The 25,651-nt window shown below is 43.5% G+C and overlaps 1 long non-coding RNA gene and 1 other non-coding gene across 2 annotated transcripts; both read right to left on the bottom strand.

The window, feature by feature from the left end:
- Positions 1-1,427: 1,427 nt before the first annotated feature.
- LOC136385697 (uncharacterized) lies at positions 1,428-20,284 on the bottom strand. The gene is made up of 2 exons (XR_010747860.1): positions 20,057-20,284; positions 1,428-1,782 (listed from the first exon to the last, which is right to left on the bottom strand). It is a non-coding gene; the product is annotated as an uncharacterized lncRNA (long non-coding RNA).
- Positions 11,307-11,413, bottom strand: LOC136386576 (U6 spliceosomal RNA). The gene has a single exon (XR_010747946.1). It is a non-coding gene; the product is annotated as a U6 spliceosomal RNA (small nuclear RNA).
- Positions 20,285-25,651: the final 5,367 nt, after the last annotated feature.

The following is a 25,651-nucleotide window of genomic DNA, read 5'->3' on the forward strand; positions in this document are numbered from 1 at the left end:
CTTTCGAAAGCTGTTTATGGCATATTACAGAGGCTAATTTAACAGCTGGTGCACCGGGCATGTGCCCTGCGCCCCGACTGCTGACAGTCCCTGCAATACCCCAACTTGACACTTTTTTCTAATGTAAGGGGCCCGATATGTTCTGCTGTGCCGGGCCTCAACCGACCTTATTTCACCTCTGTACACTTACTTCATATTACCTTCATATTTAAAACACTTTCAAGGACTGAGGACTGTGTTTATGCCTTTCGTCCCCTTGCTTGCCTGATACCAGGTGGCAGAGTGGATGCAGAAGGGCCTGGCTGGTGGACAGGCAGCTGGGGTTCTGTTGCCTTGGTTACCACTCTGCTGCACATTCCCAATGTGTCCTGAGCTGGAGCAGGGGGCTTTGTGAAGGGGACAGCGCCCCTCCCGACTGTGTGTCTTCCTGTAATCAGAGGCTGAAGCTAAGGGCCGGGGTTGGTTGCCAAGGAAACCGAAGGAGGGTCTGTGTGACTTGTGAAGAATAGAAACACCTAAGTAGAATTTCAGATGCAGGGTGGCTTATGGGAGCCTGTCGTCAGCCACGGATTGAGAGGCAACTATTACGTCCACTGAAGAGCAACTATGCAGGAACAAACACAGATAACGAGACAAGCGCAGACCTGTGCACTCACCGCTCCTGGCTTTATTGCTAAGTTACCCACTCTGGTGGGGACGTCTGGGACACCTGAGTAGGCAGGCGATGACGGGTCATGTAGGCAGGATGTAGTCCCACAGAAAGAAGAGTCACAGGGGTCCCTGGTATAAAAACAATGGTATGATTTTCCCACCGTGTCTGACTGGGACACAGGCATTGCCACAGTCAACCATGCTAATAATGTCCTGCTGACTTTTTACAAACTATTCTCAAGCATAATTTTAAGATCAATAGGTAACTAATACGTGCTATTCTCATAAGCACTACTACACCTTAAAAAAGTAGACTTTCACTCGATTCTAAGCACTTGCACCAGGCTGACATACATACCCTTTTAAGTTTTCAACTCCATCCTCACTGGCTATCCCTATAGTCAAAAGAATGTTCAAAACCATGGAAATCAAAATGCCTATGAAATGTAAATAGGAATTTATTTTAGTACGAACAAGACCAGAAATCAATGAGAGTCGTAAGAGAAAAAAAAATAGGAAAACACAATTAAATCAAAACTGGTTCTTTGAAATGATTGATAGCATTAATAAACTTCTAGCAGACGGGGTGGATTGAGAGAGAAAACAAGTCACCAGTAGCAGGAATGAAAGCAATGATTTTTTTTTTTTTTTTTTTTCTTTTTCATTTTTCTGAAGCTGGAAACAGGGAGTGACAGTCAGACAGACTCCCGCATGCGCCCGACCGGGATCCACCCGGCACGCCCACCAGGGGCAATGCTCTGCCCCCCAGGGGGCGAGAAAGCAATGATTTTAATATAGACCCAGCAAATAGGAAAGGGCAATGTGGTAATGCTACATTAAACTCTACATCTATGAAAGCAACAAGTTAGGAAAAATGAATTGATTACTGAGAAGCCACAAACTGCGAAAACTCAACCAGGTGCAATAATGTGCACAGCCCAATATCTTTATAGAAATCTAATCGGTAGTTAAAAACTAATGGGAAGCCTGACCTGTGGTGGTGCAGTGGATCAAGCGTGGACCTGGAATGCTGAGGTCACTGGTTCAAAACCCTGGGCTTTTCGGGCCAAGGCACATATGGGAATTGATGCTTCCTGCTCCTCCCCCCTTCTCTATCTCTCTCTGTCTCCTCTAAAATGAATAAAATTTAAAAAATAATTTAAAAAACCAATGGGAAAATCCCAGAGAGTAAATACCAGAAACAAACAATGCCTAAGTTTTAAACTGCACATCACTATGAACAGTGTCGTACAATCTCTCACCACCCAACTCTGCACCAGGCCCCCCAAGGTGAGTCAGCTTTTCGTCCAGTGTATCCACCCTGAGTCCACGACCACCTGCCTGTCAATCACTGAGGAAGTCTGTTGCCAGATCCACTGCTGAAATGTTGCAGTGCTTGTGTTCAAGGAACCATTATTTTACTTAATAATGGCCCAAAGCACAAGAGAATGGACGGTGCAATCCAGATATGCCCCCGAGAAGCCGTAAACTGTATGAACATGTAGGAAAAACACAGCACATGGTATGTAGGGTTTAGTACTATCTGAAGTTTTAGGCGTCCACGGGGGTCTTGGAACGTATCCCCCATGGATAAGGGGGACTACTGCACCTCAAAGAATATAGTGAGAAAATCACTAAAGAAATTAAAATGCTACATTGGAAAATATCGCTGTGATTCAAAAGAACGTAGTAGAGTGACTTTAGAGAATTGGCACTGTAAGGAGAGATACCGACAAATCTCCCCAAAAACTCAACAAGATCTTCAACCAGAGACAGAAAAATCTATCCTTGGAGCCTCCAGCAGTTCCACACTAAACGTGAAGGTATGATCGAGCAAAAATTGACTAAATATATAATCAACCCCTGAAGGAAATAAGGAGGAAGAAACACTCCGCCTTCCTCACTAACCTAAATAAGGGCTGCTTTCACTGGGAACTGAGAGTATAGGAACTGAGCCGGGCATAGAGTATGAATAGAACCAGACTGCGGCACAAATGTCCAAACCAGGCTGTGGCACAGAGATCCAAGCCGAGAAAAACTGTGCTTGTGGCAACCCAGTCAACACAAGCTAATACTCACACCAAATCCAGACAAAGAAAGGCACTTGGGAGAGCCATCCGCCCTGATCTCCTGGATGGCGGGCGCAGATAGTGGGCGAGACATTCCTCCTAGAGCCCCGGGAGTGGGCGCCTGTGTTACCGAACAGAGGGGTAGAGTCAGAGGCCTTTGTGTGGGGCGAAACCGGAATCTCGGGGTCGCACCTGTGCCCCAAAAAGCAGCACATGGGGAGAAAGCGGGAGGGACTTTCCCTACGCTCTTAACTTTTCCATGCGGGTGAAGTGCCTCACTCAAAGTGAGAGGAGGCTGGCTGGATATCCTAGTCGGTGAGTGCGGAGAGTGGGCGCCCGTGTTCCCGGACAGAGGGGCGGAGTCAGAGGCCTTTCTGTGGGCCCAAACCCGAGTCTTGAGGTCACCCCTGTGCCCCTAAAAGCAGTGCGCAGGGAGTGAGTGGGAGCAAAATTCCCTACGCTGGAACTTTTCCATGCGGGCGGGGTGCCTCACCTGGAGTGAGAGGCGGCTGGCTGGATATCCTAGTCAGCGAGTGCAGAGAGTATGCGAGAGATTCCCCCGGGAGTTGGCACCCGTGTTCCTGGACAGAGTGGTAGAGTCAGAGTTCTTTGTGAGGGCGGAAGCCCCGCTTGATTATGCTAAAAGCTCTGACTGATTGAGCCTTACCCAGAGAACTGTGCTGAGTGGGAATAGAGTTGGGATTTGCCAGATCTTTGAGCATCTTACTCTCCAGGCAGAGGCAGCAGCAACCCCATAGTTGGATCATCAGGCTACTAATTCAGAAAGGAAAGACTAGGAGACAGGCTCCGGTAACACGGACTCTCTCATTGGCGGAGCCTGCAAATGCTAATGAGCCTCAACTATCAAAGAGACTGAAGCCCAATATATGACATCACCATAGAGACTTATCAACTGCAAACCTATACCTAAGCATGCCACAGGGGCAGAACCTGGGGTACAGAGTAACTACCAGGAAGAGGGAGAGGAAAGAAAGAGCAAGAAGATAACCTCTCAAAATCAAGAATAATCCACAGACTTTATAACCTATCCCATTTTATTATATTTGTTCGTTTGTTTCTCTTATCTTCTTGTCTTGATTATTTTCTTCCTCTTCCAATTTGGTCGTTTAACTCTCTGTCGGTCTTACTCTCTTCTCTACTTGAACTACACTACCCATAAGTGTTACATCTCCCATTGTCTTTTCTTTCTTCTTCCTTTCTCTCTATGAGGGTTGTACTCCGAAACCCTTAACTCTCTCTCTCTCCTTTTATTCTTTTTTCTTCTTTTTGTGTTTTCCTCTTTCTTTTCTTTTTCACCCTCTATATTAGTTTCTTCTTTTCTCCTTTACTTTTCCTCTCATTCAATCCTCAATCACAAACAATTTACTTTATCTGGGAATCAAATTTTTCTTTGTGGCGCTTTGGGGTTTTTTTACTTTGTATCTAGTTCTTGCTCCACTAAATTCAATAGTAATTTTTTAATTTTTTTCCTGTTTTCCTGTTTCCCTCTTATTCGTCTCATTATATCTCTTAGTCAACCATCACCTAAAAGCAAATCATTTTATTCTTCACCCAAAATTTTTCCTTTTTGCATTTTGTGGGTCCATACCCCCTTTAGCTCCTTTATCACTTCTCCTCAATGCAGGCCCTCCATTACAGGTAGTTTTTGTTCTATTTAGCACAATATAATTCACAGTTCACCACAAGATTTTCTCAAGAAGGAGGGGAGAGGAGAGGAGAGGAGAGAAAAAAAAGGGAGGGGGAATAATAATTTTTTTACTCTTTTTTAAATTTTTATTTTTAACTTTTTATTCTTTATTAATTCTCATTAGTACTATCAACAAAACCACCCTCAGAAGCCATTAAAGAAAAGGAAATTGAATATCATGGATGCAAAAGAAAGACAGGTAGTACAGATAGATGAGGAAAAATCTATGGAAAAAATTTAATATATTGGAAACCTTGGAGCTAAATGACAGAGAATTTAAAATAGAAATCCTAAAAATACTCAGAAATATACAAAGAAACACAGAAAGGCAATTTAGGGAGCTCAGAAAACAACTCAATGAACACAAAGAATATATTACCAAGGAAACTATAAAAACAAATCTAACAGAGATCAAAAACTCAATTCACTAGCTGAAAAACGAGGTAATAAGCTTAGCCAATAGAACAGGCCGGATAGAAGGTAGGATTAGTGAAATAGAAGATAAGAAACTTGAGGCACAACAGAGAGAAGAAGAAAGAGACTCAAAAATTTAAAAAAATGAAAAAGCCCTACAGGAATTGTCTGACTCCATCAAAAAGAATAACATAAGAATAATAGGTATATCAGAGGAAGAAGAGAGAGAAAATGGAATGGAAAACATATTCAAACAAATAATAGATGAGAACTTCCCAAGCCTATGGAAAGAACTGAAGCCTCAAATTCAAGGAGCAAACAGAACTCCGAGTTTCCTTAACCCCAACAAACCTACTCCAAGGTACATAATAATGAAATTGGACAAACCAACAACAACAAAAAAATTCTCAAGGAAACTAAGGAAAAGAAGAGTACAACATATAAAGGAAGGCCCGTTAGATTATCATTAGATTTCTCAACAGAAACTCTACAAGCTAGAAAAGAGTGGACCCCAATATTTAAAGTCCTGAAAGAGAGGAACTTTCAGCCACAAATACTATATCCATCAAAGCTATCCTTCAAATATGAAGGAGAAATAAAAACATTCACAGATAAAGAAAAGATGAGGGACTTTATCATCAGAAAACCCCACTCCAGGAACTACTAAAGGGGGTTTTCCAACTAGAAACAAAAAATAAAACAAAACAAAACCACAAGTAAAAGCTCCACCAAGAACACAATAAAACAAAATTTAAATTGTGACAACAAAAAAAGGGTGGGGGAGGACAAAGATTAACAGTAGCAAAGGATGATGGAGTGCAAAAGTACTCACAAGATAGTGCACTACAATGAACAGGGTAGGAACCTTTTTCATTACTTAATGGTAACCACCATTGAAAAAACCACCACAGAAGAAATGGATAAATTCCTAGAACAATATAGCCTTCCTAGACTGAGTCAAGAAGAAGCAGAAAGCCTAAAAAGACCAATTAGTAGGGAACAAATAGAAAAACTATTAAAAAACTCCCCAAAAATAAAAGTCCAGGCCAAGACGGTTATACTAGTGAATTCCATCAAACATTCAAAGAAGACTTGGTTCCTATTCTACTCAAAGTCTTCCAAAAAACTGAAGAAGAAGCAATACTTCCAAACACATTTTATGAGGCAAACATAACCCTCATACCGAAACCGGGTGAGGAGAGCACAAAAAAAGAAAACTACAGACCAATATCTCTAATGAATACAGATGCTAAAATACTAAACAAAATACTAGCAAATCGAATACAACAGTATATTAAAAAAATAATACATCACGATCAAGTGGGATTCATCCCAGAATCTCAAGGATGATTTAACATATGTAAAACAGTTAATGTAATACACCATATCAACAAAACAAAGAACAAAAACCACATAATCTTATCAATAGATGCAGTAAAAGCATTCGATAAAATACAACACAATTTTATGTTTAAGACTCTCAACAAAATGGGTATAGAAGGAAAATATCTCAACATGATAAAGGCCATATATGATAAACCATCAGCCAACATCATATTAAATGGCACTAAACTGAAGGCTTTCCCCCTTAAATCAGGAATAAGACAGGGTTCTCCACTCTCTCCACTCTTATTTAATGTGGTACTAGAGGTTCTAGCCAGAGCAATCAGACGAGATAAAGAAATAAAAGGCATCCATATCGGAAAAAAAGGTGTAAAGGTATTACTTTTTGCAGATGATATGATCCTATACATCGAAAACCCCAAAGAATCTACAAAAAGACTACTAGAAACAATAAGCCAATACAGTAAGGTCACAGGATACAAATTTTTTTTTAATTTATTTATTAAATTTAATGCAGTGACATTGATAAATCAGGTTACATATGTTGAGAGAAAATATCTCTAGATTATTTTGACATTTGATTGTGCTGTATACCCCTCCCCCAAAGGTAAATTGTCTTCTGTCACATTCTATCTGGTTTTCTTTGTGTCCCTCCCCTCCCCTAACCCTTCTCTCCTTCTTCACCCCATTCCCCCTCCCCCCAACCCCCACCCCTGTTGCCATCACATTCTTGTTCATGTTTCTGAGTCTCATTTTTAATCTCCCTTCTATGTATGGATTCATCTTAGTTTTTTTTTCTGATTTACTTATTTCACTCCATATAATGTTGTCAAGGTCCATCCATGTTATTGTAAAGGATCCGATGTCATCATTTCTTATGGCTGAGTAGTATTCCATAGTATATATGTACCAAAGCTTTTTAATCCACTCGTCCTCTGACGGACACTTGGGCTGTTTCCAGATCTTCGCTATTGTGAACAATGCTGCCACAAACATCCGGGTGCATTTCTCCTTTTCGAGCCATTCTATGGTGTCCTTGGGGTATATTCCTAAAAGTGGGATAGCTGGGTCAAAAGGCAGTTCGATTTTCAGTTTTTTGAGGAATCTCCATACTGTTTTCCACAGTGGCTGCACCAGTCTGCATTCCCACCAGTAGTGCAGGAGGGTTCCCTTTTCTCCACATCCTCGCCAGCACTTATTCTGTGTTGTTTTGTTGATAAGCGCCATTCTGACTGGTGTGAGGTGATATCTCATTGTGGTTTTAATTTGCATTTCTCTAATGATTAGTGATGTTGAGCATTTTTTCATATGCCTATTGGCCATCTGTATGTCCTCTTTGGAGAAGTGTCTATTCATTTCTTTTGCCCATTTTTGGATTGGATTGTTTGTCTTCCTGGTATTGTTTTACAAGTTCTTTATAAATTTTGGTTATTAACCCCTTATCAGACGTATTGTCAAATATGTTCTCCCATTGTGTAGTTTGTCTTTTTATTCTGTTCTTGTTGTCTTTAGCTGTGCAAAAGCTTTTTAGTTTGATATAGTCCCATTTGTTTATCCTGTATTTATTTCACTTCCCCGTGGAGATAAATCAGTAAATATATTGCTCTGAGAGATGTCCGAGAACTTACTGCCTATGTTTTCTTCTAAGATACTTCTGGTTTCATGGCCTACATTTAAGTCTTTTATCCATTTTGAGTTTATTTTTGTGAGTGGTGTAAGCTGGTGATCTAGTTTCATTTTTTTGCAGGTAGCTGTCCAATTTTCCCAACACCATTTGTTAAAGAGGCTGTCTTTACTCCATTGTATTTCCTTACCTCCTTTGTCAAATATCAGTTGTCTATAGAACTGTGGGTTTATTTCTGGGTTCTCTGTTCTGTTCCATTGATCTATATGCCTGTTCTTATGCCAGTACCAGGCTGTTTTGAGTACAACGGCCTTGTAGTATAACTTGATATCAGGAAGTGTGATACCTCCCACTTTATTCTTCTTTTTTAAGATTGCTGAGGCTATTCATGTTCTCTTTTGGTTCCATATAAATTTTTGGAATATGTGGTCTATATCTTTGAATTATGTCATTGGTATTTTAATTGGTACTGCATTGAATTTATAGATTGCTTTGGGTAATATAGACATTTTAATGATGTTTATTCTTCCTAACCATGAGCACGGTATATGCTTCCACTTGTTTGTATCTTCCTTGATTTCTTTTATCAATGCTTTGTAATTTTCCGAGTACAAGTCTTTAGTCTCCTTGGTTAAGTTTACTCCTAGGTACTTTATTTTTTTGGTTGTAATTGTGAAGGGGATTGTTTCCTTAATTTCTCTTTCTGACTGTTCATTGTTGGTGTATAAAAATGCCTCTGATTTCTGAGTATTGATTTTATATCCTGCCACTTTGCTGAATTTATTTATCAGGTCCAGTAGTTTTTTGACTGAGACTTTAGGGTTTTCTATATACAATATCATATCATCTGCAAATAATGATAGTTTTACTTCTTCTTTTCCAACTTGAATGCCTTTTATTTCTTCTTCTTGTCTGATTGCTGTGGCTAGGACTTCCAGGACCATGTTAAATAAGAATGGTGAAAGGGGGCACCCCTGTCTTTTTCCTGATCTTAAGGGGATTGCTTTTAATTTTTGCCCATTGAGTATGATGTTGGCTGTGGGTTTCTGATAGATGGCTTTTATCATGTTGAGGTATGTTCCCTGTATTCCCACTTTGCTGAGAGTTTTGATCATGAATGGGTGCTGGATTTTATCAAATGCTTTTTCTGCATCTATTGAAATTATCATATGGTTTTTCTCCTTCTTTTTATGTGATGAATCACATTGATTAATTTACGAATATTGTACCAGCCTTGCCTCCCCAGAATAAATCCCACTTGATCATGGTGTATGATTTTTTCCATATATTGTTGGATCCGGTTTGCTAATATTTTGTTGAGGATTTTAGCATCTATATTCATCAGAGATATTGGCCTATAATTTTCTTTCTTTGTGTTGTCTTTGCCTGGTTTTGGAATCAGAATTATGCTCGCCTCATAAAAGGAGCTTGGAAGTCTTCCTTCCTCTTGAATTTTTTGAAATAGTTTGAGAAGGATAGGAGTTAGTTCTTCTTTGAATATTTGGTAGAATTCTGTTGTGAAGCCATCGGGCCCTGAACTTTTCTTTGTTGGGAGTTTTTTGATAACTGTTTCGATCTCATTTGTTGTAATCGGTCTGTTTCGGTTTTCTGATTCTTCCAGATTGATTTTGGAAGATTGTATGTTTCAAGGAATTTGTCCATTTCATCTAGGTTGTCTAGATTTTTGGCATACAGTTCTTCATAGTATTTTCTTACAATATTTTGTATTTCTGTTGTGTCAGTTGTTATTTCTCCTCTCTCATTTCTGATTTTATTTATTGGAGTCCTCTCTCTCTTTTTCTTGGTGAGTATACTTAAAGGTTCATCAACATTTTTTACCTTTTCAAAGAACCAGCTCCTAGTTTCATTGATCCTCTGTATTGTTTCTTTAGCCTCTATGTCATTTATTTCTACTCTGATCTTTATTATTTCCTTCCTTCTACTACATTTGGGCTTTACTTGCTGTTCTTTTTCTAATTCTTTTAGATGCAGGGTTAAGTTGTTTATTTGAGCTTTTTCTAGCTTCTGAAAGTGTGCCTGTAGTGCTATGAGCTTCCCTCTCAGCACTGCTTTCGCTGTGTCCCATAAATTTTGAGTTGTTGTATGCTCATTGTCATTCGTTTCTAGGAATTTTTTTATTTCTTCTTTGATCTCATTCTTAATCCATTCATTATTTAACAACCTGCTATTTAGTTTCCATGTGTTTGAGAATTTTTTAGCTTTTCTGCTGTGATTCATTTCTATTTTCATGCCGTTGTGATCTGAGAAAGTGCTTGATATGATTTCAGTCTTCTTAAATTTGTTGAGAGCACTTTTGTGCCCTATCATGTGGTCTATCCTAGAGAATGTACCATGAGCACTTGAAAAGAATGTATATTCTGCTGCTTTAGAGTGAAAGGTTCTGAAGATATCTATTAAATCGAGTTGATCTAGTGTTTCCAATAAGTCTGCTGTTTCTTTGTTAATTTTCTTTCTTGAGGACCTATCTAGTGATGTTAGTGGGGTATTGAAATCCCCTACTATTATAGTATTGCTGTTGATCTCGCCCTTTAAATCCATCAAAGTCTGTTTTATATATTTGGGTGCTCCTATATTAGGTGCATAGATATTTATAATAGTTATATCTTCCTGTTGGATTACTCCCTTTATCATTATGTAGTGGCCTTCTTTATCTCTTACTATATCCTTTGATTTAAAGTCCAATTTGTCTGATATAAGTATTGCTACCCCAGCTTTTTTTTCATTTCCCTTTACATGAAACGTTTTTTTCCATCCTTTTACCTTCAATCTATTTGTGTCTTTTGTTCTAAGGTGTGTCTCTTGTAGACAACATATGTATGGGTCCTGTTTTCTTATCCATGCAGCTACCCTATGTCTTTTGATTGGATCATTAAATCCATTTACATTTAAGGTTATTATTGATATGTAGTTGTTTATTGCCATTTTCTTCTTTAAAGGTGTATTCCTTTTTTTTTTTTTTTTTTTTTTTTTTTTTTTGCTGTATTCTTTTCCCACTTTGATCTGTTTACATCAGGCCCCTTAATATTTCCTGCAGCATTGGTTTGGTTGTAATGAATTCCTTGAGTTGTTTTTTGTCTGGGAAGCTTTTTATTTCTCCTTCGATTTTAAATGATAGCCTTGCTGGATAAAGTAGTCTTGGTTGTAGGTTCTTGTTCTGCATTACTTTGAATATTTCTTGCCATTCCCTTCTGGCCTCAAGTGTTTCTGTTGAGAAGTCAGATGTCATCCTTATAGGGGCTCCTTTGTAGGTGATAACTTTTTTTTCTCTTGCAGCTTTTAATATTTTCTCTTTATCGCTTAGCTTTGGTATTTTAATTATGATGTGTCTTGGTGTAGGGTTTAATGGAGTCCTCTGTGATTCTTGGATTTGTGAGAGTTTCTCTTGCATTAATTTAGGGAAGTTTTCAGCTATGATATGATTGAACAACGTCTCTATCCCTTGTTCTTTTTCTTCTTCTTCTTCAGGAACCCCTATAAAAATATGGAACGCTTCACGAATTTGCGTGTCATCCTTGCGCAGGGGCCATGCTAACCTTCTCTGTATCGTTCCAATTTTAGTATATGTGCTGCCAAAGCGAGCACACAGGATACAAAATTAACATACAAAAGTCCATAGCCTTTCTCTATGCCAACAATGAAACATTTGAGAACGAACTCAAAAAAATAATCCCCTTCACGATTGCAACAAAAAAAAATAAAATACCCAGGAATAAACATAACAAAAAATGTAAAGGACCTATATTATGAAAACTACAAAGCATTGTTAAGGGAAATCGAAAAAGATACAATGAGATGGAAGAATATTCCTTGCTCTAGGATAGGAAAAATAAATATAATCAAGATGGCAATGCCCTGACCTGTGGTGGCACAGTGGATGGAATTTCCAGGCGTTGACCTGGAAATGCTGAGGTTGCCGATTCAAAACCCTGGGCTTGCCTGATAAAGGCACATAAGGGAGTTGATGCTTCCAGCTCCTCCCCCCTTCTCTCTTGCTGTCTCTCTCTCTCCTCTCTAAAAGAATGAATAAATAAATTTTTTTAAAAAGATGGTCATATTACCCAAAGCAATATACAAATTTAATGCAATTCCCATCAAAATTCCAATGACATTTTTTAAAGAAATGGAACAAATAATCATCAGATTTATATGGAACAATAAAAAACCCCGAATAGCCAAAGCAATCCTAAAGAAAAAGAATGAAGCTGGGGGCATTACAATACCTGACTTCAAATTATATTATAGAGCCACGACAATCAAAACACCATGGTATTGGAAGAAATATAGACATTCAGACCAATGGAAAAGAATAGAAAGTCCAGAAATAAAACTACATATATATGGTCAAATAATTTTTGATAAAGGGGCCAACAACACACAATGGAGAAAAGAAAGCCTCTTCAACAAATGGTGCTGGGAAAACTGGAAAGCCACATACAAAAGAATAAAACTCAACTACAGTTTGTCCCCTTGTATGAAAATTAATTCAAAATGGATCAAAGACCTAAATATCAGACCTGAAACAATAAAGTATATAGAAGAAGACATAGGTTCTAAACTCATGGACCTTGGTTTTAAAGAACATTTTATGAATTTGACTCCAAAGGCAAGAGAAGTGAAAGCAAAAATAAATGAATGGGACTACAAGTTTTTGCTAAGCAAGAGAAACTGACAACAAAATAAACAGACAGCCAACTAAATGGGAAATGATATTTTCAAACAACAGCTCAGATAAGGGCCTAATATCCAAAATGTACAAAGAACTCTTAAAACTCAAAAACAAACAAACAATCCAATAAAAAAATGGGAAGAGGACATGAACAGACACTTCTCTCAGGAAGAAATACAAATAGCCAACAGCTATATGAAAAGATTCTCATCTTCATTAGTTATTAGAGAAATGCAAATCAAAATTGCAATGAGATACCACCTCACACCTGTTAGATTAGCTATTATTAACAAGACAGGTAGTAGCAAATGTTGGAGAGGCTGTGGAGAAAAAGGAACCCTCATTCACTGTTGGTGGGAATGTAAAGTAGTACAACCATTATGGAAGAAAGTATGGTGATTCCTCAAAAAACTGAAAATAGAACTACCTTATGACCCAGCAATCCCTCTACTGGGTATATACCCCCAAAACTCAGAAACATTGATACGTAAAGACACATGCAGCCCCATGTTCATTGAAGCATTGTTCACAGTGGCCAAGACATGGAAACAACCAAAAAGCCCTTCAATAGATGACTGGATAAAGATGTGGCACATAGACACTATGAAATACTACTCAGCCATAAGAAATGATGACATCGGATCATTTACAAAAAAATGGTGGGATCTTGATAACATTATACAAAGTGAAATAAGTAAATCAGAAAAAAACAAGAACTGCATTATTCCATACGTAGGTGGGACATAAAAACAAGACTAAGAGACATTGATAAGAGTGTGGTGGTTAGGGGGGGGTGGCGGGGGGGAGGAAGAGGAAAAGGGGGAGGGGCACAAAGCAAACTAGATAGAAGGTGACAGAGGACAATCTGACTTTGGGTGATGGGTATGCAACATAATTGAACGACAAGATAACCTGGACATGTTTTCTTTGAACATATGTACCCTGATTTATTGATGTCACCCTAGTAAAATTAATAAAAAAAAAAATACAGAACGTAGTAAAAAAAGATCCAAGGGAAGAAAACATATGAAACAAAAAAAGAACTGTAACTGAAGATGTGAATACACCTCTGTCAATAGGAACATTAAATGTGAGTAGCTTAAACAATCCAATCATAAGGCAGACATTGATTGACTGGATTTTTATAAAATGATGCAAATGTATGTGATGTCCTCTTCAGGAGACACAGTTTAGATTCAGAGATACAAATAGATTGACAGTGAAAGTAGAAAAAAGAGAAATCATAAAACCAGCATCAGCAGAAACTGGAGCGGACATCCTCATACCAGGTACTGAGTTGAGATAGTAAACATACATGTATCATATGATGCAATGGCTCTACTCCTAGAGGATTCGTTCCAAGAGAAATGAAAACATAATGTCCATACAAAGACCTGTACTCAAACATTCATGACACCTTTATTTATAATTGCCAACCCAGAGACAACCCACACGAAAGGCTACAGACGGCATGATTCTGTGTAAATGGCATTCTGGAGAAAACACAGCCATAGGCACAGCAGTGTACCAGAGGTCGCGGCAGAATGGGAGTGAAGGACAGAGTCACACGGCAAACGGCACAAGGGAGCATTTCCAAATGATGAGAATTTTCTCTATTTTCATGGTGGCGGTGGTTAACAGTTGTATATAGTGGTGAAAGCTCTAGAAACGGTATCTTTTAAATGTAAATTATACCTCAATACCTCCAACATCTTTTTTCAAAAAATTTTTTTTACGAAAAGGAACTGATGGGGAAAGTACTTAAAAGCTGGTGTTGTATTCCATTTTGACCATGAGTTCATAAAATAAAAGTCTGACTGTGGAATCCTGCACAGACCGGGCCCTCCCCCAGTGTGCCCAGGTTAGTGGATGGCACCTGGAATTCCTTACCACACACAGAAACTCGGTCTGACTGTGTGCGCCCTCCTCTCCTTTTCCTGCAGTCCCAATGCTGGCTCAGTTCCGTCCCTTTCACTCACCAAATGTCTGTCCAACGCTGACACTTCTTTCCACACCCACTACATCCGCTCTAGTCCAAACACTCTCCCCTTAACTGTCTGACCCGTTCTCTAACTGCTCTGTCACACCCACTCAGGGTCTGTCTCCTCTCCTCCCGCTCCGTTCTCCTGCGCCCTCTCCCCGATGCAGGGATGCCCATTACTTCTGAGACAGACCGCACTGTACACAGCACTCCAGGGCACGGTCTACCCTGCGCACCTGCCCAGCAGTGAGGAAACAGCTTCCTCACTGTGTCTCTTTTATTGCCTTCTTTCACAGCCTCCAGTTTCCCAAGCTGCTCCCCTTACACTGTCCCCTCTTCCTGAGGCTCCTGATTAGTGAAGTCCTGTTTATCCTTCACATTCCAACGCAACCAATGCCTCTCCAAGGACGACTGACCTAAAGATCTTGCTACAGTCATTTCCTTCCAAGCAGCAGAGTGCGCCTTTCAGGAAACACCCACCACAGGAGTAATTCTTGTATTTATTTCAGTGATCATTATGTTCACTATTGTCTCATGATTTGACATAAACTCCATGAGTACAGAATGTGTATTTTTTTTGTTTTGTTTTTGATTGTTAACACCCAGGCACCCAGCACAGCACCTTAACCATAGATGGAGCTTGGTGAATCGTACTTAAATCAATAATGACTCTGTGTGTGTGCATGTGTGTTAAATCAGTAACGACTGTGTGTGTATTACACACACACACACACACACACAGAGACACAGTTACAATCATGGTTATCCAGAACAATCTGTAGTGAGCAGCGTCTAGGCCAGGGGTCCCCAAACTTTTTACACAGGGGGCCAGTTCACTGTCCCTCAGACCGTTGGAGGGCTGGACTATAAAAAAAAAACTATGAACAAATTCCTATGCACACTGCACATATCTTATTTAAACTAAAAAAACAAAACGGGAACAAATACAATATTTAAAATAAAGAACAAGTAAATTTAAATCAACAAACGGACCAATATTTCAATGGGAACTATGCTCCTCTCACTGACCACCAATGAAAGAGGTGCCCCTTCCAGAAGTGCGGCGGGGGCCGGATAAATGGCCTCAGGGGGCCGCATGTGGCCCACAGGCCATAGTTTGGGGACCTCTGGTCTAGGCAGTCGCCTTGACCTGGACCAGGAGGTTGGGAAGTTCGGCTAGTTTTGCTAGAAGCTTTCTGCGTCTGTACATGAAAAGGCCCGAGACCTTCAGGCCTTCACACACTCAGTGTCCCTTGTTAATGGTGATGGTGGATCCTAGGGCGCTCATCACTCAGTGTAGTGATGCCTCCCAGACCCCAGAGCAGGACGCCCTCTCACCACAGTAATGAGACCCTCTGTCCTCTTGCCAGAAAAGCAAGGGCAGAAAACTGACATTTAGCTGTTCATCCCCTTAATGTGCTTTGAGTCACCCAATCCGACTTTGCTCATTCTGCACTGATTACTACAACCTGCATCTCACTTTCTGTGTATGAATTTATCAGGGGAGGGCGGGAGCTAACTACTGCACTATGCATTTTCTCTCTTCTTTTCCTTCTGAACCTGTAGGCGTCCGGAATCCAAAAGTGCTCAGATCACGCACAAAGGGAGCGGCGATGCAGGTGAGGATGGAGCTCTCATCTTCAGCATAGCTCCAAGCGCTACTGCCTGGTCCGGACCACACGCTGCCCCCCCAACCACAGCAGCCTGGAGAGAGGGCGGCCTGAGAAGCCTTCCCGCAGACACTCCTCTCCGTAGAGAATAGTCTCTGTGAAAGATTGCGAACTGCTGTTTGGTTTGGTTTGGGCCTGTATCCTCTGCGGCATTTGTGTAACACCCGCCGACTGAGCGACCCTTCCCCGCACACCTCCCTGCCTCCCCACAGCTCCTCTCTGCTACCCCAGAGCTGCCTTCTGCTTTCAGTGCACTGATGCGTTTTCATCTGACAAGGGTATTAAAACAATTTTTTACCTTGAAACGTCACAGTACCTAAGTTGATGAATCTTCAGGAAAAAGCTATTTCAAAAATCATTAGTGAAACTCTGCCTAAATCAGCTTTCTGCACTAGCTGAAAGGCAGCCTGGCTGCTCATTCTGGCGTCCTGGCCGCAGAGGGCTTGTTCTCACAGAGAAGGACCCCCGTCCCAGGAGCCAGGAGCCATGACTCACACACAACCATTCTGGGCATCCACATCCCATGACAGCAGAAAACACACACACACACACACACACTCACAATAGTATGCAACCATTATAAAGAAGAAAATCCTGCCCTTTGCAACAACAGATTGTGGAAACTAAAAAAAACAAACTCACCGGAGTAGATATCCGAATGGCGGTTGCCAGGGCCAGGGGGAAATGTTGGTCAAAGTGTACAAACTTCCAAGAATAAGATGAAGAAGGTTTGGGAAACTGATGTACTGAATGGTGGCTATAATTAGCAACACTCTATTACATAATGAAAGTTATTCAAAGGGTACACCTTATCGCCGTCATCCTTTCATGACATACGTGGTATCAACTCATCACACTGTCCACCGTAAACCTACGTATGTTACATGTCAATAATACCTCAAAACTGAAAAAATAAAACTGTCCCCGCTCTGTCAAGTGGGTGCCCTACAAGCTATTTTGTGTGTCCTCTGACCTCTCCCCTCACTCCTTGAACTTACCCTCATTTTGGACACCACACATTGAGCCCGGTTCAGTCATCTTTTCCTCCCCCAGCCAGGAACCAATCAGTTAGTGGAGAATTGTATTTAGAAGCCGGGAACTGGGACCAGCTGTGTTATTGCTCTTGGAATGTTCATATGTACAGAATCACACACACATCAATATACACATCTGTATCTATCACCCTATCCACACACACACATACTCATATACTGAAAACCATGAGTTCACATGGAGACCTCCAATTCCAGTACCGCCCTCACAGTTTGTTCCAGTTTCCTTCCTCTCCATATTTGAAACTGTCCTGTGCAGAGCTAGACTCATAGCTCCCATGGTCCCTGTACACCTACTGAGTTTACAATCCCCATGCACATAAAGCACCCCTTCCGCACACAAAGGCCGTCCTCACATGCGGTGCTGAAGAACCCCCACCTCTGATCTCCAGAACCCACTCAGCATTGCATCCCTGAGCCAGGAGCCTTCCCCCACCCAACCCAGGGGACATCCTCCTTACTGCCCGGGGCTCTGTCACCCACTGTGGCCTGTCTGCTGTATGGACACCTCCTCACTGTGCCCGGGCTCTGACTCCCCGAGGTGCTTCCCTGGCTCTGCGGCACCTGACATGACAGCTCTAGGACAGAACTGCTCTGCAGCAAAGAGAAGAGCAGTGAGACACAGGGCAGGAGGGGAGGGGACCATGTCGGAACACAGTCAGTTCACTAAGGAGAATAGGGCCGAATCATGGCGATACTTTGAAGCCTTATCTTTCTCTCACTGTTCTCCAGCTCCCCCTTCCTGCCTCTCCCCTGTGCCCCAGTCCTCTTTCATTCCTGACATCCTTCCCTCCATCTAGAGTAGAGATGCTATCATGGGCGTGGCTCCTGGATTAGCATTGATATCCAGGGGCTGGCTGACATGCTGTGTGGATGGTGTCCTCCGGAAACTCCCACACTCCAGCCTTCTGCCTCGCATGAGGGAGTCTAAGGTCTCACCCCTTTGTAGCAGTTTCAGGTGTGGGCAGGAGAGCAGGCTCAGGCCACTTCTTGGAGCCTGGGGTCCTTCGTCTGGAACACAGCATGACCCCAACTCCCTCCCAGGTTGGAGGAGACATAGAGACCGCTCCAGCAGACACCTTTCAGGAGCCGTGTGCCAAACCCAGCGATGAGGCCTTTACCAGCATCACAGGCAGAGGCGGACATAAGGTCGGGTGCACAGAGCGTGCACTCTGGGTCCCCAATTCTGGAGGGCCCCGCAAATGCCCAACTTTACACTTTTTTCTAATAACAGCAAGTTTGGTTTCATGTGCAATTTTAACATTAATAGTACATAACGTTTTACATTTATTTAAAAAGATGGTTAACACATACTTTTATTTTCCCTGTCTCTCTATTTTTTGTATTGAGGGCAATACTGTCTTCTGCACCCGGGGCATCAACCGTCCTTAATCTGCCTCTGATCACAGGACTCCTCGATTTCCAGGAACACACCCCGTTGGTTTCACCCTCGGCACTGTTACACGTGTGCTGCTTCTGCCTGGCATGCTGCTCCTTCTGTCACTGTGGCCTCCCCTTCACTTCCTCCATGTCTCTGCTAGGTCATCAGCTATCAGGGAGCCCTGTCCTGATCTCCCTGGATAAAGTACTCCTTCCCCTGACCTGGCTACATTCTTCTCCATAGCACTTGTCATGTCAGATTTGTTGTCCATTTACTCACCAACTCCACAGAGTTTAGAGACTTTGACACAGTTTGTCCATTGTATCCCCAGCTCCTAGGATAGTGGTCAGGCACACAGCTAGTGCTCAGAAATTTCCTGTGGAAGATTGACTGGGGTACAGGCTCTTTACACACATGGTTAAGATGTACAGTACTCTCCAATACAGGCATTGTCTCACGTTAATGACTCTATTACATATTGAGGCTCATAGAGACAAGTGACTTTCTCAAAGACACACAACCAAAACTTGGCGTTCCTGTCTTTGGAATCGAACCTGCCAGGTTCCCAAAACCCTCTGTTCTGAGACAGAGACTTCACAACCAAAAAGATAAAAGCCTTGACTAGAGACAGAGACTCACATACCCAGAGACATCAAAAACAGCTCACTAAACACAACCTAAAACTGGTTCCAAGAATCTCTACACAGAGAGCTCTTAACTTGAGTTACAGACTCCGGAACACAGCAGAGACTAAACCCATTGAGACAACCCCTCCCCAACAGACCAACGTTCTCCTTGGAGGAAACAAAACTGCGATTCCTCACACCGTAGAGACAGACTTCCAAATTCCGCAGAAACCTCCCAATTAATATAGAATATGCACAAATGGAAAAACAGAAGTTCAAAAAACTCAGAAACACCACATACCTTAGGATAATGTTCCCTGACAAATCAGAGAACTTACACCCTGGACACAGACCCCCAAACAGTTCAGACTTTATACTTTAAGATCAAACCTGCAACCCTGAGCAGGGAGCTCAGTTGTTTAGACTTAGAGCATTGTCCTCATATGCCAAGATCGAAGGTTTGAACCCCGTTCAGGGCACATACAAGAATCAAGTTATGAATGCATGAATAAGTGGAACAAATTGATCTATCTATCTATTTCATACATATAAAATAAATTTGAAAAAAAATATACCCTGCACAGCAGTTCAGAGACATCACAACTTGAGACCCAAAATCAAAAACTGCTCAGACATCTCATATCTGGGGTGAAGACACCAACATAGAGAGCTCACACCCAGGGACACAAATGTCCAAAAGCTCAGGAAATGCACATCCAAACATACAGGCACACAAGACTAAGAGACACTTAGACCAGGGGCACAAAATGCACTCATAAAATAGCCTGTTTAGTCACGATCCCCCAAAAGGCTCATGTACCCAAACACTATTTGTGATATCATACCTACCGATACTCGTTCCCAAACACGTGGAGACAGCACCCTCACCCGCTTTTCCAGCTTGGACCATGTTTACAAGCCAGCGATGGCGCCGAGCCTCCCCACCGACATGGGCCACATCATCAGCCTTGTCCGGACGGTCAGTCGGAGAGTAGTGCAACTCCGAGGAACATTCTGCGCCCCGAAAAGCCACATCACGCACGCACACTCACACATGTACACACTCCTCACCCTCCGCTCCCCTCTGCATCCACCGCGTCTCCCCAGAGAGATGGTCAACGGGACGGGGCAGGTGAGGAAAGGCCGGACTAGGACCCGACCTCGCCAGTCTCGCCCAGAGGAACTTAATCCGTGCATCTCACCCTGGCCAATCACCGCCCAGCACGGCCTCTGATCCCGCCCTCCACATCTGGGAACCAATCTCTCACCCAGTGGCCGGCCCAGCTGATGCGACCAAGTGTGCAGAAACGGAGGGTGGAGCTAGAGAGTGGACGATGAAGGACGCCGGCCTCCCAGAGTGGACTCCGAGGCCCTCAGCGCTGCCTCCCAGGAAAGAACTGCTCCCTCTCGCGCGCTCCTTCGTGGTGGGAACCGGGAACAGCTCGTCCATGCAGGTGCCCATGGACCATTCTAGCCCGGCCCACAGAGGGTGCAAGGGAGAGTCAGCATGAAAACTCCAGGGTTCGCAGCCGTCTTGGACTCTTGAAAAGTCTTCCTAAACGGAAACGTACCTCCCAGCGGTGGCCAATATGATAACAGTGGGCGTTACAGCGTTTCCTGTGTGCTGGGCATCTTGCTGGCTTGTGCTTCCCTGCGTAATGTGGAATGGGTCTGGGTGGAATTTAGACAAAGTCCCCCAAGGGGCAGGAGGGCTAGAGCTTCTGATTGGGGTCAGAAGTGCGGTGTGGGGCAGGTCTCAGTCCTTAACTGTCCTTAATAGCTGAGAGAGAGCGGGACCTTTGGTTTGTTTAGGACAGCAGTCATCTCCCAGGGGCCCAAAGGACACTGAAAATGATCGAGATAAGGACCACAGGCTTTGTCACAATGTTGTCACCCCTGAACGTGCTCCCTAGCAGAACCCTCAGACTGTATCGCTATGCCTCCTGTCACAACTTTGATATATATACTCATTCTCCCATTCATTTGGTAAGCAGAGGAGGGGTTCAGGTTTAATAAAGAACAGAAAGCATTTATTTGAGCAAAAGAGTTTCCACCTGGAAGATGCAGATCCACGTGGCAACCCCAACTGCACTCCGGAAAGAACAGAGAAAGGCAGGGTGTATAAAGGAAAACCCACAGAGTGTGTTTCTTTCACACACATGAACCACAGCTGCCTAGGTTAGCAGGGATTGGTTAGTTACAATATGAAAACTAGGAAGGGAAACAAAATAAAACAAGACAAACAGAAGGACAAGAAGGAGGTAAAGTGCACAGGTGTCCTGTACAGCAGTTGTTGTCCCAGGAAGTTTATGACTCAGCCTTGAGCTGAGTTTAGCATCAGGTTAGCAACTGAATGGCGGCCCTGAGAACTGAGGCACAGGATGTGCATAGATCCCACTTTGCTAATAACTTGTGGCTCTATATTAATTGACTTCCTTAGTAATACTTATTCAATGCCATTTTCTCCCCATCTTCACAATCATTCTGTCCAAATTATGTCAGGCCGATAACGGGAGTCAGGAATGCAGGCATGTGGAAAGAGAAAGACACCTTGTCCTCCTGGAGCTTCTATTGGAATCATGCAGCTCAAAAATGTAAGCAATTTTTCAGGTGTAGTTTGTTGCTGCAATTTAAATTTAATTGTGGATAGAGTGATCAAAGAAAGTTTTTCTAAAATTGTGACATTAGAGCAAAAACCTAGAAGAGAAAATATCTGGGAAAAAAGAACCCCAAACCGAATTAAGAGCCAGTGGAAAAATGCGAGAGTGGAACTCAGGCTAGCGGGTGTGAGGAACAGTGTGGAGGCTGGTGTGGCTAGCACCGCTGATCGCGGGAGAGTTAGAAGGTGAGGTCAGAGAGGTTATGGGGTCCCTGGCCAGTTGGCCCAGTGGTCGAGCATTCGCCCAGTGTGTGGATGTCCCTGGTTCAATTCTCGGTCAGGGCACATAGAAGAAGAGCCCATCTGCTTCTCCACCTCTCCCCTTCTTGCTTCTGTCTCACTCTCTCTTCTCCTCCTGCAGCCATGGCTTGAGTGGAGCAAGGTGACCCCAGACACTGAAGATGGCTCCATGACCTCCATCTGAGTCACTAAGTAGAGTTCAGTTACTGAGCAACAGAGCCACGTCCCCGATGGACAGAGCACCACCCCCTAGTGGGCTTACCGGGTGGATCCTAGTCAGGCACATGTGGCATCTGTCTCTCTGCCTCCCCTCTTCTCGTGAATAAAATAGGGAGAGAGAGAGGTTATGGGGACCAGAACCCGTAGGGCCATATGGGCCATGGCGAGGACTTTTACTTACTGAGTGAACCATGGGAGGGTTTCTGTCGCGGAGATCCATGCCTCTGTCAGAGGGCAGGGGCTCAAGTCACCCAGTACATGGGTAGGTGTGTTCTGTTTCCCCCAGGGAGAACCCCATGCCATCCCCTCTTGAGCTGCACTTGCCTTCCCTGGACAATCCTGAAGTCTCAGAGACTTTTGTGCTCCCCACAAGGACACGTAGAAGAATGATACCCTCAGGAGAGGTGGAGCAAGGGCCCTCATGGCATGAGTGAAGACACACCCCGGCCAGTGTGTGACAGTGACAGGCACAGAGAAGACAGAGGGAGAGAAAGAGAGAGCATTAGAGTCAGAGGGACAGAGAGACTATTTCCGTAGGACAGGGTTGCCACTGAACTAGCACCAGGGGCTCCCAGTCCTGCTACTGGATGTTGCGTCTGTCTCCTCAGGGAAAGGACACCGCTCCCCAAGGACTGTGTCTACTCAATGACCCTGTTGGACATGGACTGAGCCTCAGTCTCTGTCTTAACAGACGTCAGGACCCTCTGACTGTCAGGACAAACACATCTTCCAGTGACGGGGAGGCTCATTGTGGGTCTGCTGTGTTAGGCTTGCTCGCTGGGTGGCCAGGTGTCAGCACTTTGCCTGATTAGTGCGCGAGCACGTGGCCGTGCCCCGTGTGTATGGCCTGTATAAGCCTATGGGAGCTCGTACTCAGGGGGCTTGTGAATGTGCGCATTGCCCACTTGCCAGTGTGAGGAGCCATTTTATGGTTTGTGTTGCCTGAGAGGCGTCTTCCCCTGCCTGTGTGCTTGTCCGCCATTGTGAGATTTTATTAAATGGAATGGCCCAACACTTTCCTGCTCCGGAGTTTTTCTACCATCTCCCCGAATCCATGTGGACCTCCTGGCCGCGGTCACCGACATGGCACTCATGCTGTACACAGGCCCCCACAGCTCCTCAAGCCTTCGACAGCCTTTTGCTAATCCCACTGCCAAACAGTGCTTCAGGGAGGACTGGAGGCAGGGTCTCTACCTCTGCAGCGGCACCTTGTGCGAATTCATGAATCTGAGGTCCTTCCCCTCCTGCTGGGAGTCTCAGCTCCCGACCTTCCACCACCAGCGCACAGGTAATGTGAAGACTACATTCCCACAACCAAGTACCATGCGCGGTGTAGGAGTGAGAGACAGAGGGACAGACCTCCTGACAGTGAGTCAGCTGCAGGGTCCTTGTGGCCTGGAAAAACCTCGCCTGTTTTCCTTCCTTGTCACCAGCTGGCTTCAGCTGTTCTGAGCTTTCCCTGATTCCCCCAAGGAGCCCAGGTTACATCCAGTACCTCCCGTCACAAGCTGAGATCTCCTGTTTTCACTGGGCCTCAAGCGCCTCATTTCAAATGGTGATCACGTGAAAGGAATTCGGGCAGATTTCCTGAGGTGATATGGAGACATAGTTTGTCACTGGGCCCCCGGTATTGACCACGTGATGCCAGTGAGCACAGTTCTGCTGTGAATCTAGTTAAGGAGAGAGCACTAATAAAGGCTCAGTTGAAGCATTGGATACGGCACCACAGTTCCCTGTAGAGTTGGAAGGTCATTGTGGAGTCCTTGAACCAAGGTGGCCATTACCTTCGATTTCTATCTAAAATTGTGCAACTAGATTTAATCTCCCACTTGTCAGAACCCAAGAACAGACCAAATATATTAAACGATGTCTGGCAAAGCATGCTCCGACAGGCAGTGTGACTGGTAGTGATCCCTCAGAAGGAGAAACAGAAGAGGTGTGAACAATGAAAGCCCAGGACACTGCCTACAGAGAGCTTTCAGTTCGCAGAGCGTGGAGGGGATCCAGCTTGCCCACAGACTCCCTGAGATGAGAGACGGAGCTGAATGTGTGAGCAGATCAGGGCAACTAAGTCTCAAAGTGTAATGCCAGTGGCCGAGGCCAGGCAGGTCCACATTGCATTCAGACAGCCGGTAGAAACACTGGAGTCAGAAAGGGTTGGGCCATTCTGTTTCATAAAGTCTCACAATGGCGGACAAGCACATAGGCGGGGGAAACTGCCTCTCAGGCAAACAAACTGCAAAATGGCCCCTCACAGCGGCAGGCAGGAAATTCGCGCATCCGGAATCCCCCTGAGCGCGAGCACCCAGCCTCACACACACGTGGCTCTCACACACGCACTTATACACCAAAAAGGAAAGCACTTGCCGCTGGTAACCCCACAAGCAAGCCTAACACAGCTGCCCCACAAAAGGATACCAGAGAGAGGAAAGCTGCAAAGAGAGAGAATTCCAGGGGTCTCCCAAGTTTTCCCCTCGTGTATTCAGCACATGCATAGGAGGCCAGGGAAAGTACCATCTGTAGAGGGAACAGTGCCTAACGCTTGACCTTGGGTGCTCACAGTGCTTAGCCCAATCAATCAGACTGGAAAGCTACAGGATTCATGAGTTAGTGGGTTTGTATTCTAATGAGACTTTTTTTATTTTGAGAGGAGGGATAATGCACAGACAGACTCCTGTATGTTCTCTGACCAGGATTGACCTGGTAACCACTGTCTGGGGTCCATGCTCTTTCCAACTAGGGTCGCTGGCAACCAAGCTATTTTTAGGTGGCAACCAGCTCTTTTTTTTAAGTGGCTGAGGGGGAGGCTCCACAGAGCCATCCTTAGTGCCCAGGACCTACATGCTTGAATCAAGCATGCCATGGCTGAGGGAGGAGAAGAGATAAAGAAAGAGAGAAAGAGAGAGAGAGAGAGAAAGAAAGGAAGAAGGGGGAAGAGAGGGAAGAAGGGGAGAAACAGAGAAGCAGATGGCCATTTTAACTGTATGCCCTGACCAAGAATCGAACCAGGGACTTCCATGTGTCGGTGTTATGTTCTACTGCTGAACCACTGGCCAAGGCCCTGATGAGTCTTTGCTCCGTACTAGTGGAGAATAATTATTCTTACTATGAGCACTGGCCCAGTTCACCTGACTAATAATATTAAATGCAAGTAAATGAATGAATGCACAAACAAGGAGACAAACAAATGAGTGGATAACTGAACAATATTGGAGAGAAGAGAGATAATGGTTATTCTCACTCACTGTTGGTGTGACTATTAGGCTAGGAATATGCATCAAGATTTCTGTGTAAACTCTGCAGGATCCTATGAGGCTCCTCGCGAA

The sequence above is a fragment of the Saccopteryx leptura genome, chromosome X, assembly GCF_036850995.1.
Source record: "Saccopteryx leptura isolate mSacLep1 chromosome X, mSacLep1_pri_phased_curated, whole genome shotgun sequence".
Taxonomy (NCBI): domain Eukaryota; kingdom Metazoa; phylum Chordata; class Mammalia; order Chiroptera; family Emballonuridae; genus Saccopteryx; species Saccopteryx leptura.